The sequence below is a fragment of the Molothrus aeneus genome, chromosome 1, assembly GCF_037042795.1.
Source record: "Molothrus aeneus isolate 106 chromosome 1, BPBGC_Maene_1.0, whole genome shotgun sequence".
Classification (NCBI taxonomy): Eukaryota; Metazoa; Chordata; class Aves; order Passeriformes; family Icteridae; genus Molothrus; species Molothrus aeneus.
In genome coordinates, this window is record NC_089646.1 from 15,739,773 (window position 1) to 15,758,884 (window position 19,112).

Sequence of the window (19,112 nt, forward strand, 5' to 3'; positions counted from 1 at the left end):
GGCTGGCTCCAGTCCATCATTCCTTCCCATGCCTAGGTGAATCCTTACAGATGTCTGTATAACCTGTTCTGAAAAATCTTTAATAACAGAACCTCCACAGTCTCCTGAGACTAAGTATTTCAGTGTTTTACTACACTTACTATTAAAAACATTCCTTAAATCTGTATTAAGTCTTTCTTAACTCCCTCCCAGCCAGACCCAGTACACACCCTGACTGAAATTTTAGCATGTGGCTGATATCTGCAGCAGGGACAGAGACCAGGTTATTAATTTTCTTGTTGATCAGCCCTTTATATGCTTGACAACATTTTTTTCTCTCTTTAGATTTCTGTTCTTCAATCAAACCCAGGTTTTTTTGCCTACCTTCCTGCACATACCCATATACACCCTTTTTGAGGAATACAATCTCCTTCCATAAGAAAAATCTTTAGGTGAAGTCTCACACTGGCAAGGGGAGCTGAACTGAGGGAAGAGGGATATCTTACAGGCTGTGTTTCTATCTGTGTAGTTTACAGTGGTGTTTGGGGTTTTGTTTGCAGCAGTATGACATTATAGGTACACATTAGGGGCAGCCCATGACCCATCACAACCCGTGGGCTCTTGGGGCTGAGCAGCAGCCCACAGAGTCAGTGCCAGCCTGTCTCAGGACACTGGGGAAAGCTGTGTACTCATCCCCCCAAACTGCATCTTTGGGGTTTTCAGTCCCTATTTCCAGCTGTCATTCCACAACCTACAGTCAGCACAACACCAGCCATAGCTGCAACAAGCATGGTACTGATTTTCACATTGCCTAAGCTGTCACTGAAATGTTGGTTAGTTCTGTTATTAGTTCTGGGAAGAAGGGAGACCCCCACAGTCCCATTCTAGGCACTCCCAAGTCAGCAGGGAAGTATTGACACATTTCACATACAACTTTTTAGTGGTTTCACCCTTCCCACAACAGTTTCACTCGAAATTCTCATTTCTGCTCATTTCTGCTGCTTTCTTATGAAAGGGCTGACACTGTCATGGTTGCTAGAATCCAGGAGGGAAGTGGTGAGAGTGCACACTGTTGCTCCCGCTCCATGTACTGATCTAGAAAACACCTCCTGAACATTTTTTAATGTGACCTGGCAGCAGACCAGGGTAAATGGCATGTTCTTTTCCCAGTGCTTTGGCCCAAAGTGTGTTTCAGAGGCTTAAAAGAATAGTCAGTCAATTAAATGTGATAAACGAGGCCATTTGTCACCAGCATTTTCGCTTTTCTTTAAAGTATAAAACGAGATAATGAGCAGGGCTTGAAGAAATCCTTTGTGGAGTTGCAAGCCAAGGTCACATGATATGCAGAACGGATTTTCTGCCTCTCCCATCATGAGAATGTGATCTGACAATACTCCCCCTTCTGACACAGAAATCACAGACAATGTTAAGAGAGAGAGGAAAAAAATCACTAATGGTTGAAAAAACAGTGAGATGTTGCAATGAAGATAGGAAAAGAAATGCACTTATTTAAGGGCAAATTTACCCCCACTGCAAGCTTCCTGTAGGTGCTGGTCAATAGGAACACTACCACAGAGCCAGCTGCACAGTACCTTCATCTCACAGCAAAGCCTCGAGCAGAGATTACCCACACATCCCCTCCTCAGCAGAGAGCAGGGCACGTACCCAGGGCTGGCAGAGTTTGGTGGAACAAATGGATCACCCATCACCCCAGCAGAGGGGAGGGGACAGAGCTGAGATGGGCTCTGGGAACTGGGGGGTCCTGCAGAGTGTGAGTGAGTCCCTGGGCCTTGGGGCTCCAGGTGTGGGAGGGTATTCCTCCTGTAATGCCCACAGGTACATCCAGCACACTGGGACACCCACTCAGTGACAGCCATGCCACACAGCTATGTGTGACACACAGCCCACAAGAGTGGTGGCTCTTTGACAGTGTCTGCATTAGTGCAGGTTCGTATTTGTGGCTGGAGGCTAGAGCTGGATATGAATCCAGAGCTGGAGTGTCTCCAGCTCTCTTTTGAAAAATAACACCTTTCCTTCTGGCAAGTTACCAGAATGTGTTTCCTTCTGCATGCTGTTCTTTCCTATCATGTGTGTTTAGGAATTAGGAAACATTTACTCCAAGGTGTGAAAACTCTCTGCACCTGTGGGACATGAACATATTGACTGTATTGACACCTTTTCATGCTGCCCTGTATGCCACCAGGTCAGTGTTACCTCTGCACCCTTTTCCCATCTCCCCTCCACATGCACCCACTTGTGTAAGAAATTACTCTTTTTTTTTTTCTTTTTCTTAACCTGTTTTCTCAATCAATCATCAGTTTATACTGAATATATTGAGGCAGGAGTGCCAGTAAGTATGGTTGTGCACAAACAGAAATGGATATTTGAGGATCTGAGAACCACTGACAGTTGGTCTCTACAAGCTATGTTTTATTTATGTCTGCACTGTGCTGTGTTGGCAGCATTTGATTCAGCCTTGGGATGAAACCCCTGAGTTTTTGCAAACATGGACAGCCTCACACATGCCTCTGACATTAAATCAGTGAAACACACAGTGCAAGGAAACATATATTTTAAGAAAACTACCCAGATGCACCAGCAACGAGAGGTGTTGAAGTATCTCAAAAGACTAAGACTTAAAATCTTTTTAGAGAAAATGCAGGCCAGGAGGTGCCAGTCAGGCACCAAACAAGTAAATGCCAAACACACAGCTGAGTCACTCATTCAGCACCAGGTTAGACTCAAGCCCATGAGTTTTCATCTGGTAATGGACTGTGTGCCTGGCCTTTGGCAGGGGCTGTGCAGATGAGTGCCCTCCTCAGCACCCCAGTGACCCAACAGCAGCAGCCCAGAGCCAGCTTCACCCAGCTGGAGCTTTCCTACCTCGCAGTGGCTGCCACAGTTGGGCTCAGTGATCTTTGGGGGTCCCTTCCAACTCAGGATATTCTATGATTCCATGATTCACATCAGTGAGGTCTGTGCCTGAGGGGGATTTTCAGATGAGGTTTCAAGAGACATGACTGGATCCTGTGCTGTATTAAACTGCTGGGGAGAGCAGTTTGTCTGTCCCTACCCCCCCAGAAGCAGGCTGAGCCCCAGCTCATGAGTTGCCCTGGCTGTAGCTTGCTGAAAGGGTGGGATAATCCTGCCGAAGCCCTTGGTGGGCTGCCCGTTTCCTCTCCTTCCAACTCGCTTGCTTCCAAAACAAATTCCTGTTGCAAAAATTCACGTCCTTTCAACTCTACATTCCTGCATATAACACAATCCCTTTGAAAAGGAGGTGAACTGGTACAACTCAGTGAATTTGAAAAGAAAAATATCCCAAATAATTGTTGGAAATGATTGGAAACAAGTATCTCATAGAACAACATGTTTCTGGGTGTTTCCGATAGCAGCAGACAGCCATGGTCTGTTTGCAAAAGCACAGAGACTTACCATGGGCAGGCAGTGGAACTGTGGGAGGCAGAGCCAGCACCATTCCCCTTCTGACAGCCAGAGCTCCTCGGAGGGCTGCCTGCAAGAAGAGGTGGTTGTGTGAAGGTGCTGCCACCATCCATTCCACCAACAGCAAGAGAAATCCCCCCTGCAATCTCAGCTATGGCCCAAGGAACAAACCCTCAACCCCTTCTGCAGCAGAGAGTTTTTGGCATCCATTTGATTTGTTTGGGTTTGAAGAGGAGGATGTGGAGAAGGAGGGGGAGGGTCTGACTCCCACAAGTTCAAATTTACTTCTTCAGGAAGATAGTTTCTTTGCAAACTCTTTCCACATTCTTCTTCCTGTTATCTCGACATAAGGTTGAGCATCTTTAAAACTGCATAAGCTTCCCTTAGGGAGGCTTGTTTTCAGATCCCTTCTCAGCCCATTTTAGAGCAGGGACATCAAAGGCAAGGCAAATAGGGTCCCCTGTTAGCTTGGATCCATTTGGAGCTGGTCTGGGCAGTTCCAGCCTGCCACGATGTTCAGTCTTTCGAAGTATTTACTTATCTGACCGACAAGAGAGTTATTTAATAAGTTATGATGTCTGCAGTTTTGTGTAAACAATTTACAGTGCTGTGATTGATGCTGGATGCTGTTTGGAGAGAGGCAAGATGGACTGTATATATTGAGCTTCAGTTTGGAGAGTTCAGGCTCAGGACTGGGCAGTATTCTACCTAATAAATAACAGTAGTTAAACATTGGGGCTCTTGCTGCTTCAGTGCTCACAAAGCCACACAAACAGGACTGAATTAAACCAGAGCAGATGTTGGCCATGCAAACATCTGTGACCTTTGCAGGGGTGCCTGGTACAGAACCAGTTCCTGGTTCTGCTTTTGCCCCTTGCCCAGGTTTTCCCCAACCCTGCAGCACTCACTGGGCAGAAGGAAACAGCTGGTTTTGTGGGTAGGACAGCCAGAACAGATGTGGAGCATCACACTTCAAGCCGCTTCTCCAGATCTAGGAGGTTGAAAGTTGGGAAGTATCACCATGTCCAGGAGGCAGCTCCAGTCCTTGCAAGAGCACAGTGAAATAAGTGGGCTTGCTTCTTTTGGCACAGCTTCAGGTCATGCTACATGGTTGGTTTCCTCAGTCTTGCATTTTACAGCGTCTTTCATCAGGTTCCCAAGGCTGAGGTGAGATTCCTGCTGCAGTCCTCGTTTCCAAAGTCCCTTGTCTGGGTGACTACCTTCCATTACAGGTGTGTATGATCTTGAGAAAATTGGTGAAAGGGGTACTCCCATCTCCAGTGGAGTGACACAGGAGTGTGATTGCTGTGAGTTAGGCGTGTGTGCAGCTCAGCTGGTCAGACACAGCTATGGGCAAGCAAGAGCCCTCATGAGACACCACGGCACAAGGGAGAGGGCATGGACTAACGTCAAACTGAGAGGAACTCAGAGGCTTTCATTCAGTTCAAACTAGAAACAAGTTGTTTCCTTTCTGAACCATCAAAATGTTTCGTTTCTCTAGAGTTAAGCAACATGTCTGAAACTACAGTTTCAGGACCATGCAGTTCCCTAAAATTTTCTGTAATTTCACTTTCTGGTCTGATTGTGGACAAAGGCATGATTCTCAGATCCCCTGAAGTGGAACTGCCAGGCCCAGTGGCTATGCAAGAGCTGAATCTCAAAAGTTTGGGAAAAAACCCTTCTCTAGCTATCAAGTAGCTGTTCATATTGACTGGTCCAGGCAAAAGAAAAAAAAAAAAAATTAAAAACCCCTTTATTCTGGAAATCCTATTTCAGACACATTTACTGGCAAAGGTTGACTCCAGGTGCTGTGAGGAAATAATGGCAGGAAACTAAAAGGAGGAAATTAACCCTAAAACTGACCAAGATGTCTGGGTGGTTGAGAGCTGGATAAAGGCTCTATGTACCCATGGAGAGAAAAATGTGCTTCCTCTGAACAGAGACGAGTAACGAAGTATTGATTTGAAGTTATTGAACTGTGGTACTTCATCCATGCTGCTGACCATGGCCTTGCCTAATGGAGAGAAAAGTACAAGGAGGTCTTTCCCATTCAGACTGGAAAAAGGAAAGGATGTCTGAGGCACACGCTCCACATATTGCATTCACCATGGGAGCATGGGAGGAAAGTAATGTTCAATACCCTCCTGATGGTCAAAACTGTTTCTGCAATCATCTTCAGCTGAGAAAAGGCTGATTGATCTCCCAGCTTCACCTCTAGTGTTAGTGCTAAAAGGCTGTACTTTTTTATTTAGTCTGTGGAAATCTGCACTCAGAACAAGAAGGATCTCAAGCAAAATGCAGCCTGCCTCTTCCTCCAAAGGGACCATGCAAAGACACATTGCACTTAGCAAAAGAAGTGAAGGTTTTGGGGGGACCTAAGCGGCAGCAGGCTGATGGCACCACTCTTTGTCTCCTTGAAGATATGTCTTGATGTAATTAATGATAAAGAACTGGAGCAAGAATAAAAATGATTCAGAGAAGCTTTGGTATTTTTCCCCCAGTTCAGCTCTATGATTAAACCCACACAAAGCCTCAAATGAGGAGATGAGCTTCAATTATAGCTAAGGAGCAGCATAATGAATTATCTTCTTTGCACTTACTTTAGCTGGTGAGTAACTCAATTTCCATCCAAATCCATGTTGACTATAACTGATTTAGCCAATAACTGATTCATCAAGATGCTGGAAGAACGTGGAATTAGAATTGCAGAAGAAGGGCTCTTGCTCTTCTTCACTTCAATATTGCTAATCTAGTGCAACATTTTTAAGAGATAACTTTAATGCTACCTACACTTCTGTGTAAGTCCACCTTTAACAAAAGTTAAATACAAGAAAATGGCCTGCTAATGAAGAGTTTGAATCCCCTCTTTTATATATAATAAAAAATATTTTTATTTGGGATAGTGAGTCCTTAGATTTGCAGACTCCAGCCAAATAGTAGAGAGTATGTTGTGTGGTTTATGTATTTTTAGGGTCTTTTGCTCAGAAAATTCCCAGAGCTGCAGGTTATGAAGTTATAATTTAAATACTATTGAAAAAAATCTGCAGCCTCAGCTTCCTCACGCTGCCCAGCAGTTATGAGTTGCATAGGGTTGGCATTGCTGTGTTTCCAGCCTCAGCTGTGGGTACCAGTAGGAAGAGACAGCTCTCAGAGGAATTTTCCTGCATCCAGGAAAGGAGCCTTTTCCTGGAAGTTACAGGACTTTGGGGGTCCTGGGGAAAAACCAACACGACTTCTGAAACTCTGCTCTGCAACTCTGAGAGCAGCTGGAAAAATTTGAGGGCTGAGTCCATGAGTCCTGTGGAGCAGGAGCTGGCTTTCAGAGCTGCAGGATCTTCAGCCCTGGTAGAAGGAGGCACTGGCCCACAGCACTGTGCTCAGGCAGAAAACCAGTTTAATCATTTTTTAAAATAGTGTTTGGGGTTAATTTTGTACAGCAATTTACAAAGAACTCAAGGGATGTTATTGTTTAAATAAATATTTAAGCAAGATCCCGCTCAAGTTAAACACAGTGAACTGCGTGTGAAAAGCAGCAGCATTTGGTTACACATATCCAAGAGGCCAAAACAATTCATTATGAGAAAAGGTGTTGGAGCTGGATCAAACATCATTTTGTTTGATTCTGTTTCTCTGAGGGAAGTTATTGATAAGGAGATTTCTGCCTTCTGCTGATGTGTAGCAGGGGTGCAAACCCTGGCAGTGCTATCCAGTCAGTGTGAATTTGTGTCTGGGTAGGGGTTTCCCAAATTCACCAGTGCAAAAGGCTGAAATGCTCATCTTCCTCACCCTGTGCTAGCCTCCTTCTTTTGAAAAAGGTAAGGCCTTTTTGCCTTATCAGAAATGAGTATTTCTTTCCTGATGACTGTGTATTCACTCCCCTTCTGCATCTGAGCTGCAAGGCAATAGAGCACATAATAAGTCACTTTTCCAAAGTGTCCCTGAAATTGGAGGATTCTGTAAAGGTCACACAGCCCAAGTGACACATTTCATGGATGCATTTGAAGACTTGGCAGATCCCCTGTATTAAGCAGGACTTGATTTATACAGGAGAGCACTGTTTGGATAACCAAGATGGTCACTACAAGAGTACTCAGAAAGGGCTGTGCCTTGATAGGAGACAAAATCTGTACATCCACTCATAAGCAGATTTTTGGATGTTTCACCCTAACACACATCACTGCACAGCAGAATAAAATGAAGACATATTTATATTTGAAATGCAATTGCAGGAAAGTAGCAACCTTCTCTCAGGTCTTGGGTCATTTTGATTCTCTCAAGCCACAGGATCTGAAGACCTCAATCTTACTCTGCAATTACATTCAGAAACCCAAGATTCTGGCATGGATCAGGACAGAAGACTTGGCTCACAGAATCTGTGGAAACATCGGGGTATGCAAAGTAGGTAAAAACTGATAATTTGGGGAAAAAAATAGCATTAATTTCTGAGACAAAACAATTCATGATTCATAACTAATTGGAAACAAATGAGTAATAGTATTACACAAAAGACCCATTTTGTTCATTGAGGAACCACAGAATTAATTGCATGTACTTTAGTTTCCAGCAGAGGCAAAGTCCAAGGCACAGTGTTGTGATTGTTGAACCAGTCATGTTCATACTGGTTTAATTCAGGCCAAAACTGTAGGAAGAGCATGGGATTCTCTAAGTGGAGTCTGAGCCTCAAGTAGGTCAAACAATTCATCAAGCCATGAAGGTTTTGGGTTAGCACTCACGAGGTGACCTGACTCTTGCCCTGGGCTGTGCAAGGAGCTGCCTGGGCCAGCTGGGGTGCCAGATGAGGAGGCAGCAGCTCTTTTAGATCTGTGCAAGAAACCTTATGCACAGACTTGACTGCCTCAGTCATGGTGCTGCTCCTACTTGTAATCATCTCATCAAAGTTGTAAGAGCAGCATCCTCCTGGATTTATTTGCTTTGTGACAGCTCCCACAAGGACATTCCCAATAAGTATCTCTGCTCCTTCAACTGTCAACTCCACTCCATACTTATTCAGCATCAAAATTTAGGGATGTCCATTTTCTACCTTGGCTCTTGGAGCAGAAGCCCATAAGTATCCACCTCTGCTTTTCCTTTTCTGTTTCAGTTCTCCTGCAAATCCCTGCTTAAAACTCCTGGTTGTGACATCCTTGACTAAGGCAAGGCTGTCAGAGCACAGCAAGCACTGCCTGCAGCACTGGCCAACAATGTCTCACAGCTTCCTAGGGCTCCTTCCCCCCTCCACAGCTGGCTGTAGGCAGCTCTGATCTCCTCACACTGTTCTCACAGCTCCTGTCCTTCTGTTCTTTGTTTCTGCACAGTCTCACAGAGCTGGGTCCTGATGTGTGCATGGGGCTCACAGGAGCTGATGAAGATGACAAAACTTCACAGCCTGTCTCTGTGGAAGGAGGGGCTGTCCAGGTTGCTCCATGGTCTATAGTCATAAAAGAAGTGAGGAAAACCACCTTTCCCTGCCACTGCAGCAGGAGTGGAAACAAGCAGGCTGCAGCTCCTACCTTTGGATGTGGAAATCACGTCACAATGAGCACTGAGATTTTGCCATCTGTCTCCAATGTTGCATATGCATTGCATACAAAAATAGGCTGTTAGAATACTGCTATGACTGAAAAATCCATGAGGCAAGAGATGCCAGAATTAGGCCTCCTTTGTGCTATGTGTTATGGTACAATTGTTAATTAGATGAACACGCAATATTTTGCCAGAGGTCTCAGCTTTATCCTGTAGTACTGGATGGACTTTTTTCCCTGGAGATATTCTACAGAATTTTGGTTTTTTCCCTTAGAGTTCAGTGCAGTCCTAGGCTTTATTTTCTTCCCAACTTCTCCTAAATAAAAATGACTGACTTTCCCAAAACTTGGAACTATAATGACACATTTCCCTGTAGTACTTGGGTTCTTCTAGTACTTCTGTCAAGAGTGGTGGTTCTTTAGCCATTTGAATAAAATGGAAACAGACACAGGCATGTAAGCAACAGCTTGACTGCACCAGGCACTATTTTATCAGGATCTCGGTCACCCATCTCAGCTGTCCCCACAGGGTGACCAACAGCCATGGGGCTGTGCAGGAGTGTTCATCATGAGGCACACTGGACATTCTGGAGGCAGAGCTCCCACCAGCTCCCATCCCAGGAGTGGACATCAGGAGCAGGGCCTTTTGGCACGTGCAGACAGTGGGGCACCCACAGCCACTGGCTGCAGACTGGGGACAGCCTCAGCAAGACCTGGCACAGAAGACCCTGCAGGGAGAGCAGGACTGAAGCAAATTCTGAGGTAGCACTCATATTCTCAAAAAGGGACGAAGAATGGGGCAGCTGAGGTTTCATATCAAGCTCTGGCGTGCCTGGACTCTCCCTATGGCTCACACCTTGACATACACCTTCCTGACCTGTTCCCAAAGCCTCCTGACTCCTCATTTGTGCCATGTACTCCTCATTTGTGCCATGTACTCCTCAAACCATTTCATGCATCCCTCCAGCTTTAGCATCCAAGTACCAGGTCTTTGCTTAGCCCAGCATTGCCCGGGTCCCTGTCTGCCACCAGGCTGTGACAGGAAAGTATCAGTGTTGTTCCCTGCCTCCCTTTCCACTGACCATCAACTCTGCCCTGAGCAGCACTACACAAAGAGCCCATCTTCATTCTGCTCCTCGAGCTGGGATGACTCTTGGATTGCAGAGAGAGGACCTGAGTCCCTGTCACGCTGTGGGGAAGAACCAGGATCTGCAGGAGCTTGGTAGCACTGACTGTTTGCACAGGAGCACTGGGGTCAGCACTGGGAGCTGCTGGGATGCTGGCCTGAGCTCACTCATGTGGGAAGGAATCTCAGCAGATTTTGACTGCTCAGCCTTAGCACATCCCTAAGAAGTTGCTATTTTCTCCCTTCAAAGGCTATCACTAAGCCAAATTGGAGGAGATTTACAAAGTTTAAAAAAAAAATCACATTCCTAGCAGAAAGCTGCCAAATTTCAGATCTCAACTCCAGAGCACAGAGGGATAAGAACTATCCAAAAAAAGGATCACCAGATTCCCCCCTCCTGTTTCTTCCTTTCTTTTTTTTCCAGTTGGACAACAATTCCTTTTTCCCTTGCTCATTCTTGGAATGGACAAAACTGGCTGGACAGTTTTGGCTGAAATTTTCCAGAAAAGAACTTATCCCAAGGCAGACAATCAAGTTGGAAGAGCTCAGTCTAAACTTTTCAAGTCTGACAAAGTTACAAGCAACAGCGAAGGCGGTCCTGCAGCAGGACAGAGATGAGTAACCTTTACCACAGGAGCTGCAGCAATCCCACCTCTGACGCACTCAGCATTATAATAGCTGATGATGCTGCTCCATTCAGGTGCATCTGATCACGATTCAGATATGTCACCAGGAAAAAAGCTTTAAGTCAGTCATCCCACTGAGCCTTCCCACACCCCTTCCTACTCGAGCAGCTCTTTCCATCTAACAACTGATCATACAGGAAAACACAGCTCCCTCGCCTCCAGTATTTGTGAGCTGTGTGTGTGAGCTTCTGCTTCTTGGATAGAGGCAGCTGATGCTAAAATGGGATTGCTCTCTGAACTAATGTATTCAAAATTAATAAAGGAAATAAAACAACACACTCCTCTGGCATGTTCCCATGCATATTTTCCATAAAAGTTAATTTTTCCACAAGAACAACTTGTGAGTTTGTGGGGGTTTTGCACTGAATCTTGATACAGAGCTTAGAATTCTTGGCACTGCTTAGGACTTTAAAATGACATCAGCTCCACTTTCTATATTGGAATTTTATAGTTCCTGCCTGACCGCATTTCTTTGTTTTGCACATGTTCTCTCTCTGAGCTGCCTCTCTGCCGTGGTGTGCTCAGAGAATCAGGAAAAGAGGTGTGTTTGTGTTCCTTGCAGCCCTGCTTGTCCCTCCCTGAGCCGGGCACCCAAGTGATAACGCTGCATTTCTCCCCCAGGACAAAGCAGCACTGCTGGCTCAAGGGACAAGGGCACCTTTTCCAGTTCAAAAGCTTCCCCACAGCGTGGCAGCTCCGTGCTGAGAGGAGCTGGCGTGTCCCCCTCTCCTCTGGCCCAGCAGGAGTGGAGAGCATGCTGCCATGGGGAGTGACATGACTGTGCGACAGCGGGGACCGGGGTGGCCAGTGACTGCACACAGGACAATGGGAAACCAGACAGAAAAAAAAAAAAGGAGTGGAAAGCAGAAGAAGGGGAAAGTGAGCATCTCTGTGAGCAAAACAAGGCTTTCTCCCGTACAGGACAGGTAGCACTTGGAGCAGCATTTTTTGTGCTATCCCGATGGAAGGAGAGAGTAATCCCAACGCAATCAATACTGTCCCGTGCCTTGGGGCAGGGAAGGGCAGCATTATTTTAAATTAAGCAAAAATGTGAGTAACGGGTGTTTCCATATTCCCCCCAGCAGTGCCACCCTCTGCCTTTGAACATCGGGTGCAGGAGGGCTGCTGAGGTACTCGGGATCCCCTGTGAAAAGCAGCACAGGGCTGGCAGAGTTAACAGACCCTGGCGCTGGGAGTGCAGTTCCACGGGCATCAGCACAGACATCACGCTTGTTTCCTGGATTTCAAATAAAATAAGGATTCAAGGAAAGATGATGCTTTTCTACATCCCCTGTGACTTGGAAAGCAGTAAGAGGAAAGAAAAGCAGTTAATTATCTGGCACGCCGCATCCAAACATTCCTGAAAGCACGGATCCGCCGTTCCTGTAAGAGTCACGCTGGAGCAGCATTAGCATATCCTCAGTAAACAGACTCAGTGCCATCCTCCAGCACAGCCTCAGCCTCCCAAACGGGATTACAGCAGCTGGACAAACCCAGGAGGGACTATACCTGGCAGTTAGCAAAATGCCAGTTCTGCTGTAGCCTGGCTGGATGACAGCAGTTCCCAGGTTTGCTATTTCCTACAGGCTCAGCTTCTCTGGTGTGTGATGGAGAATCACTGCTCCTTCCTTCTCTGTGCAAGATTTATCATTTCATCCTTTCACTGTCGTGTGGAAATAGCCAGGAGACCAGACTAACATTGCAAGATTGTGAAGCCATTTGCCAAACACTTGCTCTATAACAGCAACATTTTTACAATTGCTTTTGCAACAGCCCTTTTGCAATCGTGTTTATAAGCTCCTTTACAAGCGCATGCAACCGTAGACAGAATGCAGAAAATCTTTACCTTGCTTGCCCAGAGGAGAGAGCCTGGCTTCTTCCTCTCATGGATCAAAAGTAGGATGAAAAACAAACCCGAGGAAGACCCGTGAACAGACTCATCTGCTGAGAGTTGTTTAAATCCCGAGCCTGCTCCTGCTCACAGCTCTAAGTTTGTGCTCTGAATAGAGGCTGTGTTATTTTAACCACAGGATTTCTAGTCATGGGGGAGGAGAGATGGATTAGGTACGTTTGCAATCTAATGCTTCACATTTACCTCAACTGAAATGAACTACTTTTAGCCTGATGTAAATAAGCACAGCTAAGATATAGATTTCAAGAGCCCACTAACCAATTATGCTTAAACTAACATGCTAAATAACTGTGGAAAATTCCAGAGGAATAAGATAACATACTTTTGTGTTCTTTCCTAAATAAAAGGCATGTGTGGAATTTCATGCTAGATACTATGACAAGTGAGGGGCAGCAGATGAACTCCACAAACTAACCTATGCAAGGTATTGTACCTCATAAAACAATATTCCTAACACCTGTTAGCATGGATTTCAGCAGGCATCCCAGAAATTTGCATTTTCATGGCTTGTAAAAAGTACAGATATGAGGGATTTGATTCTAATATTTCAAGTAAAGCTCTCTAAGTTAATAATGCATGATTTTAAAAGGTCACAGTATCTGTAGTTCTGCAGGAGCACAAACATTAACCCACTGAACTAGTGCCACCTCCAACAGGGATACAAGCTGGATATAACCCTCCTGCAGCTCATGGATTGCTACAGAGAGTGTTAAATGCAGGCAAAATATTGTGCCTAGGACAATTATTTGTGGTTTTGTTGTTTAACCCAGCTCAAACTCTGCCTTCCTTTCCTGGTTTATGGTACTTCAGTGTCACAGCTGATGTGATTGCAAAGCTTGACTATGGCCCAGGCTTCCGTGGCCACTGCCCAGGCTCACATGGCCACATCAGAGCTGATGGAAAAGAGATTTCCTCACTTTCTGAGATGTATAATTTGTAAATAAAACACATTCTTAAACTTTGGGATGATCTGAGAAAAACAATTTGAATGCAAAGCTAGTGGACAAATTCCAATTTGTCTTTGACAGCAGAGGCTTCAGGAACACAAGTTTAATTCCATTTTGGATAAAACCTGGCTCTATAAATAACCTTATCTTACACTTACATAACGCTCTTCATCCCGGGTGCTTTGCAGATGTAATCATCCTTTCTGAAAAACGCGGGCAGACCTCCCAGCCTGGCCCGCAGCATCGGGAGGATGGGGAGGATGGGGGCCGCTGCTGGGCAGGAGGAAGGCAGCAGAGCATCCAGCAGCAGCCTGGCTGGCTCCTGTCCCTCAGCAGCCCAGCTCGTGGGTGCTGGTTGGGATCTCAGCTTGTTGGGTCACCCAGAAACAGCTGAGAGAGTTTCTGTACAGCTCTGGTGTCTGTAACAGCAGCAGAGGCTCAGAGCCTGGCACCCAGCTCAGCCTGCAGGCTCCCCAGGGGACTGAGGCACCTCCAGAGATGCCAGCCTGCTTCTCAGAGCTTAGACTGAGCTCCCTGAGCTTCCCCTGATGCATGGCTCACCCTGGCTCCCCTGAGCCTGGGGTTTTGTGGGCAAATTGGTAACCTGCTGTAGTTTAGCCCCAACCAACAACTGAGTACTAAGCTCTCACTCCCTGCCCCTAGCCTCCACAGTGGGATGGGGAGAAGAATCAGAAAAGGGCAAAATCTGTGAGTTAAGGCCAGTCTAATAACTGAAATCAATTTTTCTTTTTAAGAATGGTAATAGTAGGGAAAATGCCCAATACAATTGCTCACCACCTGCTGGTGATTGACCCCTGCCAGCCAGCTCTCTGCAGTTTACACTCTGAGCATGACATCCTATGATCTGGAACATCCTTTGGCCAGTTCAGGTCAGCTGTCCCAGCCATGGCTCCCTCAGCTTCTCGTGCATGAGAAACTGAAAATCCTTGAATTAGTGCAAGCACTGCTCAGCAACCACTAACATTAGTGTGTTATCAACATTATTCTCATACTAAATCCAAAACATGGCACTGTACCCTCCATTAGGAAGAAAACCAATTCTATCCCAGCTGAAACCAGAGCAGATCCCAAGCATCTGTGCCACAGGCAGAGATGTGCACCTGAGCTAGACACAAAATGTCCCCAAGCCGCCCATCAGCTTACCTCTGGATCATGAACCAACTCCTCCTTCCACCACCCGAGCAGCTCACTCCACCCAAGGTGGCTTTCCTTGGCTGTAATTGTCATAACATCAATCCCACAGATGTTTTCCAGCTACAGGCTCTACCTCACCCTTGCATGGGACCCCACAAGGAAAGCAGGCATGAGAAATGCTCCCAGGGCAGGGGCAGGGAGGAAGCTCCAGCAGGAAGAGCCCAGGTCTCTCAGTTTGCAGATACTGAGGGACCAGACCCCTGCACCACAATGCTGCAGTCTGCCACAGAGGACTTCTCTTGTGGTCCCTGCTGCACCTGGATGGGGGATTCTGTGCGTACAAAGAAAGTTTCTGTCCTGCAGATGGGTATATTTTTCATTTTCATTTCGCTGTTTCAAAAGGAAACAGCAGGAGGAAGAGAGGCCAGCAGACTTTGCTCTGCAGGTTGACCTGAAAAGAGTCCATTTTTCCAGAGAAACTAAAAACACAAAACTGGGAGGAGGGAAAGCAAAAATAATTTTGAATTAAGTGAAAGCTTTCGATCCCAATGCATGGTTTGGTATTTCTAGCTTATCTCTTAGGTCAGCCTGTGCTCAATTTACAAAGAAACAGCACTTTAAAAACAAACATAGAGGAAATTTAGAATTTCATTTCTGAGATGTCAAGGCAAGACATTTCAGCATTCCACATAACTCCTGTTTTTTTGGGGTGTGGACAAAAGTACTAACAGAGGGATGAGTTTAGTGTTTCCTTTGTTCTCCTGGACAAGTCAACAAGCTGAACACAAATTCACCTCCAGTTCCTTCAAGTTCACATTATTTTGCAAAGAAACCCCAATATTTCAGTTTGAAACCTTTGCCAGAGTTCGACTCTGTCACAGCATCCAGCATCTGGAAGTCAAAGGCCTGCTTATTGGTGATGTTTTGTATTTTGCCCCTGTACCTTGAGGCAGCTCAGACCTGCTCCCTGCCTGATGTACCTGCTGCAGTACAGACCACAAACACTCTGCCTCCAAAACAAAGGCAGCCCTGCAGTTCCCTCTCTCTTCATCATGGTTCCAAGCTGGAATGGCTGTTTCCCAAGCATAAACAGCAACAAGTCATTCCTGGCCTGTGAGAGGAGCGTTCCCTTTCAGCAGCCTCATGCAAGGCTGGATATTTCTGTAATCACTGGCTGAGGTCTGGAAGCTGCTGTGCTCACCTGCCTCCCATTAAAGCCTGCAGAATAAAACACATCCCTATTTAGGGATTCAGTTTTGCACTCCAGTCAGCATTTCTATGAATTGGGCAACAAACAAAAGGAAATGTGAAGCACAGTAAACTGCACAATAAACTGCACAATGAAGTACAATTTTGCAGCATCAAGAACTCCTACGCTGGCCACTCCTTCTGAGATAATGAGATGAAGACACTGTAATGGACATTGTTGATGGGAAATTACATGTTAAAGGAACTTGAGTAGTTGCTAATTTATTTTGCAAGTTTTCTCCCTTTTTTATATAGTGAAAACTGGAAGTAAAAAGTTTCTATTTCTTTTGAATTGGGAACATCTTCTAGAAGTGATATTGCCGATCCACACTGCTAAAAGATCTTCCATTAGGATTCACACAAAACAACTTTGTGTTTGATCTAGAAAACATGAGCTTTTGGGGAAAGGAGCCCATTGGGAATGGTAACAGACCACAATTTGGACACTTCTGCTCTACAGTTTTGACATCTGGTACTTCTGTTGTAAAAGAAAGCAAATGTTTTCTTTAGTCAAACCGCTCCATGGACTGAGGCCCTGAACCAGCACTTCACCATATCAAGCACAATAAGACACAAAACTGCCATAGGTGTCAAAACTAAAAAAAAAAAAAAAAAGAAAAAGCAGGGGAAATAAGTGAATTTCGTGCATCTGAATTATTTTCTTTCTAGATTGCACTGTTTCCTTCTGTTTTGTTCTATTCCTAAAATTCCACCAACCATGACCATCAGTGAACATAAAACACCAAAAGACAGGACAAGCTAAAATGACACAAATTTACAGTTAATTGCAGGTTAATCCAGGCAATTCCACCAAAGAGCTTCCCCTTAAATGAGGTGTGGGCACCTTTGTTACAAGCCCAAGGGGAAAAGGGGGGTTCCAGGTCCTGCTGATGGGCACTGGCGGGCTCTGACAGCCATTGACCCTACGTGGGCTTTGCTTCCCCTTTCCAAACCCAGCAGGTCTTCCCCCTACCACGAAGAAGTTGCTCCCAACCCATCAAGAAGGATCTCCCAGTTAATGGCATTCAGACTCTGACCCTCATTCAGGGTTGTGTGGGATACAGCCCATTGCACAGAGCCCCAGGCAGCCATGGGGAGGTGGCAGGTCCAGGGGAGGGGGGCACCCCCAGCCTGGCTCCAGGAGGTTCAGGTGTGCTGAGGAAGGGCAGGGACATGCTGGTGTGGGCTGAGCCCCACAGCCAGGCCCTGCAGGCTTTGCCATGGCTCTGGCATGATGAACAGCTTCAAATCCATCTCCTTCTGGAATGAACACTTGTGGAGGAAGGTTTAAGTTTCACATCTTAGCCCTGTTTCAACAATCAGCTTCATTTCACAGGGCAGAAACCTCTGAAGCTGTGTTGAGTGTTAGTATGGGAGTACTGGAGAAACCCTGAAGTATATCATAAACTAAAGTATATAATAAACTAAAGTACATCACAAACTAAAGTATATCACAAACCACCTGAAATGGTGCAGGCTCTGCTCCCCTGGAGTGCTGGGTCACAGGGAACTGCAGGACTCTGCAAAGGAGCAAAGGATTAAATGACTCCAGGACAGACCTGCCACTGGCCATGGACCCATCAGTGACAATGGGTAGTGCCTCTGGGATAACATTATTTAAGAAGGGGAAAAACTGCCTGGAATAACAGAGGAGAGGGTAGTGAGAGAGTGTGTGAGAGGAACAGCCCTGCAGACACCAGGGGCACTGAGGAAGGAGGAGGAGGAGGAGGTGCTGCAGGCACTGGAGCAGATTCTGGTGCAGACCAAGGTGAGGCAGCTGTGTCCCCACAGCACCACACTGGGGCCCAGCTGGAGAGCCCCACACTGGGGTCCAGCTGCAGGATGTCAGCATGAAGTCCCTGGTTTAGCTGGTGGATTCAACGACACAGAATTATAATGAGCATTCAATGAGACAAATAACAAATCCTTGTTCAGATGGAGGTGTCTGGGCACATTGTGGAGAAAACAGGGAAAATGTAGGCTGAAAGGAACATAGGGTTTCAGAGGTCCGGAAAATAGAGGCTAATGAGGAAAACAGCAGAGATCTCTCCTAACCTTAAGAAAATACTGGTATTCAGAGAAAGGTGTGATGGTTCTTGTTAGGTAATGACAGTGGTTTTCTTGTTTCTCTCACACCCCTGATGGCAGGAGCCCAGGGACTCTGCCAGGCCCCAGGACCATGGACTGCAAAATGAGCCACGTTAATTGGAAGATGCCACCCCACAGCCTATGTCTGGTGGTCATTTTGGCTTTTCACTCTATGCCATGAAAGCAAATTGCAAAACCAGCCACCTGGAAGAGAGTGGGTCTGGCCCCATGGCTGCTTCTCTGGGAAAAGGAGTAATTGCTGTTCATGGAAACAAGAGTGGGTCTGACAGAAATTGCAGTCCTCTGCCATGGCCTCAGTGGCTCCTTGGCTGTTTTCATGTGACAGCTCTTGATAATTTCAGCAAGGCAGAGTGTGTTCTTGTGGCAAGGAGGGGAAAAAGTCTCTTTTTAGTGTATCCAGAACTGCAGCCTTGCCTTCAGCTACTTACCTGCAATTACTTCTGTCACAACTAGCCAAGTGGCTGTCCAGGATGCAGTGTGAAAGCCTGTCTGAAGGAAATGCTGAGCCACAGATATTTCTGAATAAAAAGGCAGAAAGTGTGGCACCACCCCAATGATCAAGCTTTGTGTTTGTTTTCCACAAGAGAAGTTAAGTGATATTACAAGACTTGAGGGAAAATGCCTCACTGACCTGCTCACAGGCATTCTCCAAGCCTTCATCTCACCTAGCAGCCCCAAGGAATCTGCTCAAAAATTATTAAATGTCTATGGAAGTTCTAAAACTGTACTGAGCCCTGAAGCCCTTTGCACTGTCCAGGGTGGGTAGGGTGATGTGGGGCTGTCTTTGCCTTGTTACAGCCATATCAGCCCTGACAACATCTCCTCTTAGAGAGAATCATGGAACCATAGATTGGTTTGGGTTGGAAGGGGCCTTAAAAATCATCTAGTCCCAAAGCCCTTGCAGTGGGCAGTGACACCATCACTAGCCCAGGTTGCTCAGAGCCCCATCCAACCTGGTCACAGAGATCACCCCAGGAAACATCA

General features: G+C 46.0%; 1 protein-coding gene across 2 annotated transcripts in view; it reads right to left on the reverse strand.

The window, feature by feature from the left end:
* JCAD (junctional cadherin 5 associated) overlaps positions 1-12,734 on the reverse strand; it is a 60,157-nt gene extending 47,423 nt beyond the window's left edge. The window contains exons 1-2 of one of the 2 annotated variants that reach the window (XM_066551901.1): positions 12,604-12,734; positions 3,415-3,493 (exon numbers count right to left, since the gene is read on the reverse strand). The gene's annotated coding sequence lies outside the window, so the exon portion shown is untranslated. The remainder of the gene's footprint in view (positions 1-3,414; positions 3,494-12,603) is intronic. The other variant, XM_066551885.1, reaches the window with a different exon arrangement.
* Between the last annotated feature and the right edge of the window lie 6,378 nt (positions 12,735-19,112).